Here is a 6,549-nt window from a genome sequence, read left to right as displayed (position 1 = left end):
CCCGAAAACTTTGTGTCGCGCATAACTCTCAAAGCGTTTGTACTACTGACTTGAAACTTCATAGATATTCTATTCAGGGTGTGCACCTGGGTATTTTCATCCGCCCAAAATTAATCTTTACGGAGTTATGGGCCTTTATTTGTGATTATATGGCATTTTTGGACCGAACGTTTGTGTCGCGCATAACTCTTAAAGCATTTGTACTACAAATTTGAAACTTCATAGATATACTATTCAGGTCGTGAACTTGTGCACCTGGGTATTTTCATTTGCCAAAAAATAATATGTACGGAGTTATGGGTCTTAATTTTTGAAAATATGGAATTTTTGACAAAGCGGAAGTGGGGGCATCTGTGTCACATTTTCTAGTTTTATTTCAAACACTTGTTAATAAGTGAAACAAATGAGCGCAAATGTTCCGAAACCAACCTTTGAACGTTGTAAACTGTATATTTAAGTCGACCACCGCATTACACCGTTTGTCGTGACAGTTTACGAGACATAGTAGGTGCTGATGACTGGCAAACAGTATAGACACTGATCAGATGTCCAATTTTCAATGCATCATCTGATCAGGGTCTACAGTGTTAAGCATGTCTAAAATGTACAGCAGCGCTCAAATATTTAACTTTAGGAAATATAAAATGAGCTTGTAAGTTGAGTTTTTTAAGTGGATCCTGTCAGACTTGAACAAGTGATAATTATGGTAAAATTTGCTTGCTATGATTGCTCAGTACACACATTTAAACATTTCCAGCCATGTAGCATATGCGTCTGGTAATTGTGTAAAGACGTGTGTTTGTGTGGTTTTGTATAGATACCCTTGCGAGGACTTAAAGGTCCTCACGTTGACGATGTGGATTAAGGTCATTGTCAAGTAAATGAAACAGAAGCCATCGTAATGTTTGACCATTGAGTTCTTGAAAAACAATCAGGTTTATGCAGTATTAGGTTATTTAAGGTTGAGGGAGCCTTTAGGAAAGAGCTAGATAAAGGGTTTGACCGGATATTACCCATTGTATTTTGCCAACGACCCTAGTGTTGTGTATATGTCGTTTCCCTTTTCACTGCAATGGACACATGAGTGGACATTTGCCTTTGGTAAAACCATTGTCCGAGTGTCAAAACAGCTTGGATCCGAATGAGACGCCGAGTAACTCGGCGTCTCATTCGGATCCAAGCTGTTTGCATATGTTACGACACTCGGAGTAGGGCAGCGAAGGGGTTAATAAGTGAAACAAATGAGAACCAACCTTTGAACGTTGCAAAGTGTATTATTTAAGTCGACCGCCACATTACACTGTTTGTCGTGACAGTTTACGAGACAGTGTAGGTGCTGATGACTGGCAAACAGTATAGACACGGATCAGATGCAGCATCTGATCTGGGTCTACGGTGTTTCGCATGTCTAACATGTACGACAGCGCTCAAATATTTAACTTTGGGAAATATGAAATGAACTTGTAAGTTAGTTGAGATTTTAGAGGGGATCCTGTCAGACTTGACCAAGTGATAGTTTTGGTAAAATTTGCTTTGCTCTGATTGGTCAAAACACACTGCACGCATTTAAACATTTCCAGCCATGATGTAGCATATGCGTCTGGTAATTGTGTAAAGACGTGTGTTTGTGTGGTTTTGTATAGATACCCTTGCGAGGACTTGAAGGTCCTCACGTTGACGATGTGGTTAATAAATGACACAGAAGTCTTCGTAATGTATGACTATTGATTTCTTGAAAAACAATCAGGTTTATGCAGTATTAGGTTTACTTATGGTTGAGGGAGCCATTAGGAAAGAGCTATATATTAAAAGGGATTGACCAGATACTACCCCATTGTGTGTTTTTGCCAACGACCCTAGTGTTGTGTATGTGTCGTTTTATTGGCTGGCGATGAGAGTATAGAGTGAAAATGCTACTGCTGCTTAGATTCTTTTATTATAACACTGATTTCTTCTTGAATTTGCGCTTTGTACTTTCTTGCCATCGTTTACAGACCTACTTTAAGTCTAAATTTGTCGTTGAATAGTCGAGCGTGATGTATTCTGAAAGCTTTTTTTGTCTTTTGATATATCGGTGAATTTACATTCATGAACACATTACTGTACCTGCTTCGGAGTGGCTGTGTGTTTTGCATGTGGTGTTTTCTGCATGAGTTAGAGATCAGTGAGCTAAAGAACAAAGTCCTTGCAATGATAGAATGACGGCTACGAATGTACGGGTTATTTGTTGTCGTATGCTCGCCGTCTGTTGTCGGCGTCTATATTTACTGCTATTTTCTATCTATGGGGTATACTTTGTGCTTCCAGAATATCATTTTTACCTGATTTTTATATAAAGCGTGCACGCCAGTACTATCTCAGGAACCGCAAAGTAGTGAAATGAAATTTGATACATTTGTATACGTTCTGGGAATTTTATTTTTATTTCAAACACTTGTTAACCCCTTCACTGCTAGGCAGATTGTGCACATGCGGAATAATTTTTCTACTTCCGCTTTAGAATTAACACACTCCCTCGACATTTGGTTAAACCATTGGCCGAGTGTCAAACAGCTTGGGTTCAAATAAGACGCCGAGTTACTCGGTGTCTTATTCGGAATTAAGCTGTTTGCATATGTTACTACACTCGGGGTAGAGCAGTGAAGGGGTTAATAACTGAAACAAATGAGCGCAAATGTTCGAAAACCAACCTTTAAACGTTGCAAACTGTATATTTATGTCTCTTTAATATCTCAGGAACCGCAAAGTAGTGAAATGAAACTTGATACACTTGTAAATTGTAACAAAAGGAAGAACAGTGATTTTGAATTTTTTGAATTATATGTATCTCCTTTAGAAAAATAAATAAAATTAAGACAAGCTTTTGTTGGTCGCGAGCTAAGCTGCTCTTATGAGATATGAGATAACTTCGACTTGTTCGATATCGGCGGTACCTAAAGCAAGCTAGTTTTCAAAGCACTTTCCATATACATGTACATGTATTCTGTAATTTCCAAATGTGCGTATTTTGATTAATTGCACTCAATATGAGGACTTATCACCGCATGACCCTCGTGAAATTAGTCCCGTCCTCACAAAATATGGAGTTATAGATTGTGTAACTTAAGTCCTTATATTGATAGAAGGATTGAACGTCCTCGGAAAGATGTCCTCTTTTTGTATGAATATACGGTGGAGTCCTCGAAGTTTGTTACAGAAAAACGGTTTAGTGCATTGAAGAAATTCTCATGTCGTTATAATCAGCTAGTAAAAAATACCTTTATGTCGTAGTTTCGGTTCGCTAGCACTTAGAATAAATTGGTCCTCACTTCGGGGTCGAATGTCAAGGTCCTCGCTACGGGTGCAATACAAGTATGTGTGTGTGTGTGTGTGTGTGTGTGTGTGTGTTGTTGTTGAAATGTTTACAACATACCATATGTGTTGCTTTTTTATGTAAAATCCCATGTAGAAAATAAATGAGAAAATAAGTTGTCGTAATTTGACTGAACATTAGCGTTTGTTTAGAAAAGGTTTACTTTATAACTGTATTCTTCAAAACTTGAAGTCCTACGACAGGGGACACCCCTTTTGCTTCCATCCCATTTAACATATTGAGGCATTACTAAAGGAAGACATTCATATGTTGACACCTACCACACGTGTACAGGCCTACAGTTCAAAATGCTTCGCCCCTGACATGTTGTTTACTCCAGTAAATGTATTATTTACATATAAATTGCATTTTTTGCAATCACATTGACACAAATACATTGTTTTAAATGGCTACAGTACATACATAAATAAATTACCAAAGGAATGTTTAATTTCAAACACAAAGTGTGGCCTTGGCTTTGAACATGTCTGCCTAAGATGGTCTGCGAGAAAAGTTGGAGAATTTCATACTCTTGATTGATAAGGAAACAGTTCTGGTACAAAACCACCATTCTTGATGAAACGTCCGTGTTTAAAGTTTAAATTCCTCTATTCATCTATTGAGAAGTTAAAAAAATTATATTATTATATGTTATATTGACCTTTGATTACTATAGTGGCCTTGACTTCAAAGATGATATGAAATTAAGCTCTGGAGCTCTGGACACCAGTTAAATGTAATCAACAGTTGTGCCCTGTCAATTAAAAATTCTTCCGTTGAGAAGTTATGACGATAACACACATCTTGATGTCAACAATTTGCCAAGCAATTGAATAAAATTCCAGCAGGACAATTTGAGCAAATGTGGTTAAAGACTTGAAACATATCTAAGCTCTTGAGCTAACACGTTCATATAGGATTACTAACAAGAGCTGTTGTAGGATAGAGCGCTCGACTAAACGCCACCTTGTCTTAGAAATGAAAACAATAATGATGTAATATGTGCCAGTCAAAAGCAATAAAAAGACAAATTATAAAGTGAACACCGCAATGCGACGAAACTAGGACTTTATATTTGACAGAAGAACCATTTGGTGTGAGATTCAGTTTTAACTTTTTTTGTCTTTCTATTTTTATTAATAGTGACCTTAACCTTGACCTTAAGGGCCCCAAATGCAACCCCATGAAAGTGTTTCATAAACCTATTCTACCTACAAAGTTTTGACACATTTTGTCAACGCCGATTAAACTTTCTCAATACCATGCTGTTATCTAATTTTCAGAAATAGTAACCTTGACATTGACCTTATACCGTGGGGCCCTAACAATAATCCCACTGTAATTATTTATTTTTTACTTTTTCTGTGTCATAATAATTGACTTTGGGGAAAACATATAGAAAATAGGGGAAATGTAAATTGGCTTCCATAATTTTAAGAGTTTCAGAATAAGAAGTTCACAAACACTACTTCAGAATTTGGAAATTCAACTTTAATCAAGGTTCATGAATTGTTTTGCCATATAATTTAAATATTTAAATAACAAAATAATGATATTGATCAATTTCAGGACATATCACTAATTACCTTCAAAACTCTTCTCAATATGAAAATAATACAGTAACGAAAGACAAGAGCACCACAAGTGGACCGCATGCCAAGTAGCCAGAGTAATGGGACTGTCAGCACATTTGTGAATTTCAAAGTGAGCATGTGTACCAAGTCCAAGTTTCATTTTAATGCATGCATCTTACATGTAAATGCTTTTCAAGTTATGCCAAACAATGCTTTTCCACAGACACCCTGACTTTAATAAAGCCTCGACCTTTTCCTATACCAGCTATTAACATCCACATAGCAATATTTTTATGAAAAAACTACAGAAACAAGTTCAGTAGTCGAAAATTCAGACAGACATAAACCCCGTTTAATGGCACAGGGTCAACGCAAAAGAAATAGAACACACAAAAACAACCACAAACCAGAAACATGAAACACCAGCACAAAACTCCACAAACAACACACCATATATATTATATAAAAAAACTAGGGTTATTATTGTTTTTTTTTACATAAAATGAACAAAAAATCAACATTAGAAATTTCTTTTATCTTCTGTCCTAATATACTTATTTTGAACAATTCTTTTACGTTTCATTTCGAAAATATTTTACATAATCGATTTCTGTTCGAAATGGCTTGACCGATTATTTTCGATGATCGATTACGATTAAAAACCGATTTTGGGGCAAGTTATGTTTAATTTCAATATATTAAGTATTTTCCCTCATGAATTTGACTTAGTGTTTGGTCTTAATGATATATTAAAGTCATTTTATAACCAAATACTGACAAAAATAATGATTTCGGACAAAAGCCTGGTCACTAATACTATCTAAAGAAGATATCCAATGAAAGTGTTAGTGACACGATTACATACAGCATGACTCCATTGAAATCAACTAAAGATACAACTCACGCAGGGTTTCACAATAATTTGATAATTCTACTTCAAAAATCCGACAAAATTAATAATCAGAGTATGTAAATTTACGATGCCACTTTACTTTCATCAGCTGAAGTTAAGAACGCAGTCCTGTTAGGTTGTAGGGCCTAGATGTACCCACATTTAGAGCTACCTCTGGTTTAACATGACTCAAGCACTTTAAAAAAGGTCCCTTGTTCAACACCTTTGAAAGATTGAACTTCAAAGGTTGTTAAATGGTATGGTATGCGATTGAACCTGCTTTCTCTAGGTTGATTATCAAATGATTTTCAAGCTACATTCAAAGGAGTCGGTTGGCAATACATTTCCTAAAGAATTAACGAAAACTAATTATGAATCAACTTTTATTTGCATTCATATTAAGTGTAAAAGTAGGAAATGTGAACAATACAACAGTAGCTTAAACTATTGAGATGAAAATAGACAACACATATATAAAGAAGAACACTAATTTATGCCCGTATATAAAACAGGACCCATAAACATGTAAGTCATCAAACAATAGAAAACATGATTTGTACACAATAAGAACAAAAAATTATAGAACATTGTTAGAATTTATAGTATTTCCAACTGGTTTTAACTTGACTTTTAGGTCGGGATTTTTTTGTAACAAAGTGATAACTTGAAATGCACTTAAGACATAGAGCCGAATAATCAGAAATTTGTTGAAGCTAAGATGTTTTGAACGT

This window comes from Mya arenaria, chromosome 11 (assembly GCF_026914265.1).
Source record: "Mya arenaria isolate MELC-2E11 chromosome 11, ASM2691426v1".
In the NCBI taxonomy this organism is placed as follows: Eukaryota; Metazoa; Mollusca; class Bivalvia; order Myida; family Myidae; genus Mya; species Mya arenaria.
Note: the sequence above shows the minus strand (reverse complement) of the source record.